Here is a 6000-nt window from a genome sequence, read left to right as displayed (position 1 = left end):
GTCAAATTATAGCTGATTTTGGTGACGTTTGGAATGGTGCACACATGTGTAGACCCTCGTGAGATTTGGCATTTCAAACTGGAAGAAAAGATGAACTTTCTAGTTTAAAAAAGGCCTGGCAGACTCTGCCAAGTTTCTGTTGCTCTTTAAGCCACCTGCAACACACAAGGACTGGCACTCTCCGTGATCCAAGTTCACCTGGAGATACATTCATCAAAAATCCTTGTTAGGAAAGCCCGCCAGGGCTGAGATGGGGTCTCCCTGCAGAGCCACATGGGTCATTCTGCCTCTTACTGACTGCACAGGGGAATTTCATGTTTAACAAGTGCTTTGAGTTTAAAGAGAAAGAGACAGATATAGCCACAGAGAAAAGTCAACCTGAAAGAGGGACTTACTCTAACAAACCTTTAGAATGGTTAATTCTGACCAAGATCCTAGTGTTTCTTTTATCTCTGAACTATGAAAATTTAACCCCTAGCAACCCAGTTCACTGACTTAGTTTCCCTCTCCGTGGGAACACTTGCCTCTTCCTCTTTGGGTTGTGAAGTAAGAAGTCCACAGGTGTTACAAACTTGCGTGTTTGCATAATCTTCTCTCTAGCATCTAAAGTTTGTTGCACTAATCCAGATGGGGACATGCAGCAATACCAGACTTCAAATGAACCAGGTGGAAGCAACTTAACCATTATTGGATTGTAAATGAGGCTGCACCAAACTAACTAACATTAGCAAAGAACAGCAGCCTGCACCAATTTCGTGAGATGCTGCCGTGTGTGGTGGGAACTTGTATTTGTCATTCTTGTTGAGTGAATCCTTCACAAAACACACTTGGGAAAACCAATGTGAGGCCAAGGAGGTTTCCGTTTGCATTTTTCTTATATTCTGATTAAGGGAAATAGTTTGAATCCAAAAAGATGTCACGGAGGTCCAAACACAATCCTGGAGTTGGGCCCGTTGGACTTGAATCTCAGGAGCCATTAATCTACAAATACGTAAATATGCAGGAGACTGAGTCAGTAGAAAAAATAATTTTAAACATCTGTGGTATTCTTTCTGTTCCAGATTAATTGCACTGCTTGTTTGCTGATGCTGACCAGAATTTTCAATCCTCTGATTCTCTGCTTGGAACATCATAAGTATTTTCCTATGTATTTATCACTTACACCCCATGCAACTTCATGTCACATTCTGTCTTTCAGCCTTTAAGCTGGGTCCCAATTTTATTCTCTTGCTCACCTACCTTTGACTTCTTGCTTTTCCTGGGATTCAGAGTGATACATAACTTTTTCATCTGTATTTATTATTACTTTTAAGAGATGTCTTGTTAATAACAATCCTTGCACACATGCACATCATTCAATCAAAATGATGATATAAATGAAAGCCCAAACATGCTGTTTAATCATCTGGAGAGGTTGATGATTATTTTCAATCAGCTAGGATTGATCTGCTAGTTCCACGAATTATTAAGGAGTGTCAAATTTGTTAATAAATTGTGAGCAGCTCTTCTCTATAGGTGGGAGTAGACATTAGGGAAGGCTATTCCTGAAGTCACAGTCCAGCCTTCACCTATGACCCTTAAGAAGCCCATATTCTCCTTCTGAATTATCCAGGAGTCTGATTGTTAAAATCTCCATCCTAAAATCCGTGAAGATATCTTTCTTTAACTGAATTGTTGATAGCTCTTAATAGAAGATAATTGCAAAATATTTTCCTAAAATAGCCCAATTTGGAAATGAGAAATGTATACGCTTTGTACTTGTAAAACAATCATAATCCTTGCTCCTGTCCCCAGTCAGTCATTGGGATCTTCTTCCCCTTTCTTTGTTCCCTCGCCTCCACTGTCCACCAATGTCCTGCTGTGGTTACCAAATGCCCAGAGAGAGTTTTTACTGGAAACCCACACTCCCTTCCCTATCTTTGCCCCAAGAGCTTCCCGTCCAACTCCAACTGCTTCCACGGCCTTTTCCTCTGCCAAATACCTCTATCTGGGCCCGCTTTGGATTCCCTTTCAACCTTGCTATCATCCACCTCGTTCCCTGGAGGCTTCTCTCCAGGCTGCATACAGTGAGACATGGTTTATGCAGCAACTCACTTCCTTCCTCCTCTGCATGATAAGTTCACATGCTTTTTTGTGTTTTGTGGGTTTATTGAGAATCATTAAGGAGAAAAAGAAACATAACTAAATAATTCACATGGAAGAGATGTAACTGTGACTTAAGAAACTGCTCAGTTCAACACTGATCACTTCCTACGTGTCTTTCATTGCCCTCGAAGGTCTTTGTTGTAGTCAGGGGTTGTACACAGACAACAACTAGGATTAGGACATGGAGTTTATAATATTTTTATAATGGTCACCAGAAGTTAAAACAGGAAAATGCAGGAAATCTATCCGCAACACCAAAGACATAGATTATTTAGTCAAGAGCCTAAACCCCCCCACGGCAATATCCCACATGAGTCCAGATAAATACCCAGAGCTCAGGACAACCTACGAGTCCAACTGGAGATCTAGAGCCCACAAGAAGGACTCACGCCAGTCTCTTTACAGACCCATGCTGGGAAGACCCAAGGGTCTGCGGTGGAAGCCAGAAAGTCTATGCCAACAGGATGAAGGAGCTGTGCTAGTGGGATGAGGGTTCTACGCTGGAGCCGAGAAGTCACACTCACAACAAAGACCAGGGCTGTCCTGAAAGGCACCACAGCAGTTCTCAGCAACACGGAGCCCCCCCCACCCCAAGCTCCCCCGATGACAAGCACAGTCGGGTACATGCCAGGAAGCAGCGTGACGAGTTCATCCTGGAGACCAAGCGACACACGTCTTCCCCTCCAGAGCCAGGAAGCAATGCTCGATGTGAGGACCAAAGCTTCTCCAGAAGAACCAATGGCTCAAACAGCATCTCGTAGGGGAACCCACAATGCCTCCTTAATGCCTCAGCCCTCAACACCTCCCTTCTTCTCCACCTATTTAGCCTGGCAACTTTCCTCAGGTGGAGCATCTTTGCTCAATGCCATGCTGATGTAATCCAGCTGGCGTTAAGTTGACCACCAGTTCTTAGTCCATAAGAGTCTTATAGTGATTATTTCTGGTCTACACATCTGGGATGATCTAGAAGCCCTTCTGGCCACTCACTGCTCTTTATCTTCTTTCAGGAATGAGAACAACGTACACAGGTTGTTGTTCACTCTTTCTTCGGGTAATTTGTCTTTCTCTACAGTCCACACACGTAAGTAGCAGATGCATCAGCATTCGCTTACCTACATCTTACCTTTTCTCCTACTGTGATAACAGAAATTGAATTAAAACACACACATTTTAAATCTAATAGTCATCTGACATTGAGGTATTATGAAACTTCAGCTTCTGCTCCGTTCCCTAATGCCTCCCCACTGCAGTATGTTGACCAGTCCTGCCTTTCTGTTCCAATCTGATTAATTTAGTATCTATGTAATGATGGGGTCCTAACTTAGCTCTCTGAAAAAACAAACAAACAGAAAAGCCCTGATTCACAGTGCTTGCCCATTGCTATGATGTAGATGGATCTACCATGGCCAGTGTAAGCCAGTCAGAACCTTCCCCTGAGACTTACCTCTATAGCACTGTTTTAGAAATGACTTTCAGTTAGAAAATCATATAACGAGAAAATTTCAGCAGTGTTAATGACTGAATGAGAAACATTCAATGTGTTAATCCTGCCAGGGTTGTCTGCCTGAAGGAGATTTTCCACCCAGTGGTGGCTTCAGAGAGAGGGATGTATAAGCCCAAATACCAGTAGAGCACAGAGTTGCTAAGATCAGAGTCCTGAGACAGGGATTGAGGTTTGTGATACTGGGCAGGCTACTTCACTTTTCTGTGCCTTGGTTCTTCATTGGAATACCAATACGGCATTCATAGACTTGTTTTCCATTGTAAATGTAGCATTATTTTACACTCCATGAAAAAATTGTAGACCACCAATTAAACTATGACACTATCAAATGAAAGACACATTCTATTTTCAGAAATGTTCAGAGGGGGAAAAACATGTTTTGGAATCAACAAATTATTGTAGCACATTCCATGTAGGGTTATGGCAAGGATCAAGTGAGTTGCTATACATAAAGTGCTCAGGTTAGAGCCTGGCACACCGTAGGAACCACAGAAGATTTTGCTACTATAGAGTCATTATTATTTCCAGGAGATTAATGAATACTGAAAAACGCAACTTGTCTGACTCACAAAGTCTCAAATTTCTTCATAAGACTAAGGTGTGAATTCAAGTGGTTCCAAACCACCATTTTTCAAGCTAGTTTTCTGATAACCTCCTGTGCTCCAGGGACAGCGGTGCTAATGAAACAGAGACCAGGGTATGGGTGAGTTGAAGGCCAACCATGTAAAATTCCATCACCTCATCCAGAACTCAACCGAAGCAGCTCTATTTGTAGCAATTGAATGCATTGGAGGTCAACGTAAGGTTTCATTTTAGTTGTGTTATTGTGCTTAAAATATATATAGTAGGTTATGCCCAACCAGCCTTTATAAAAGTACTTCCACCAAGCAGGTAGAGATGTGCACAGCAACACAAGGATGATCTTTATGAAAATTCACTGCTGCCCAAACTCACACGTGGCGCCAGGATTCAGCACATTTTTTGGTCAGTGGGCACAAGAACTTCCTGCCTTTGCCCCAGGGACGTGTGCTGTGCTTCCTAACAACGACCTCTGATAGACCACGTCCCTTCACCTGGGGACATTTTTGTTTTGACTAGAGTTGTTCAGATTTTCAAGTCCAGTAAGCAAGAACTGTGTCAAGAAATTTAAATGCGATAGCAAAGTTTATACCCTAAACGTTTCTCCAGTGGTTCCCTTAGCAACAGCTCTTGCTTCTTACGACTCACCTTGGCTACGCTCAGCCACAGCCATCTTTTGTCAGACCCATTTCCAAAACAGCTCAGAATCCAACATTTTAAGCAGAGGCTGAAGTAGAAAACACAATATATTTTTGAGTGGATGTTTAAAAAATTCTCCTTAAAAGTAGTCATAAGCCTCACTTGATGTCCAGGTCAATGAAAATAAAACAGAAGAATAAGTGACAAAGGATTGGGACTTTAGCTGAGTGGCATAAGTGCCCGCCTGCGAGCTTGTGAGTTCGATCCTCACTACCAAAAAAAAAAAAAAAAAAAAAAAAGTGAGAAAAACAGAGAAAATACAAAGGGGTGCCGCATAGTGATTCCAACTATATAGCAAACAGATATGGATATGAAGAATAATATCTGAAAATTAAAATAGTTATATTGGGGTATTATGAAAGTGAGAGGTTAAAAAAATAATTTTGTATTCTTGTTTGCTGTGGTTATATTTGCTTTTTATTAAAAACGTCAAATTTACCCCTCATGCAAGTCATTCAGCAAACATTCATTATACAAACAACTGCATTTACTTTATTTACTCTGTCATATCTCATCTTTTCTTCACTTTTATTAAGCTCTTGAGTGTCCAATCGGTCCTTTAATATCTGCTCCTGTGTGTGTGCTTGCCCTCTCTAATCAAGCTCTTTGATGGCAGAAGGTCCTCTACTTTTTTTCCTTGTCAACCTCAGCTACTCCCCTCTTGTAGAGAGTGTTCTTGACTTATGTAAAACAAGTGAAAGTTTACATGTTCAACTAACAAATCAGGTACATTACAGAAAAGAACCTTCACACCTCCTCCCATTAGGGTTGGTGGTCCTCAAACAGTATAATGAACAGAGCCACTGTTCTGGTAAGATTCTGGTATTCATTTGGAATAAGAACAGGTATATCAAGCCAGGCTCAATTAGAGAAACAGAGCCCCCATGAGTGATGGAAAATAGGGATGTATTACGGGTGTAGACTTTGTACCTGTAGGAAAGTCAGAAAGTTCATGTAAGACTCTGGCTTCCATGACGGGTATCGGCATAAGTTACTGTGAGCCTGAGGCAGCCTTCTGGGAGGAAACAAGAGAATGAGAATGAGGCAGAATCTGAGAGAATACACTGGAAGCC

This window comes from Cavia porcellus, unplaced genomic scaffold (genome assembly GCF_034190915.1).
Source record: "Cavia porcellus strain 051 isolate PalLab524CR breed Dunkin Hartley unplaced genomic scaffold, mCavPor4.1 scaffold_22, whole genome shotgun sequence".
Taxonomy (NCBI): domain Eukaryota; kingdom Metazoa; phylum Chordata; class Mammalia; order Rodentia; family Caviidae; genus Cavia; species Cavia porcellus.
Note: the sequence above shows the minus strand (reverse complement) of the source record.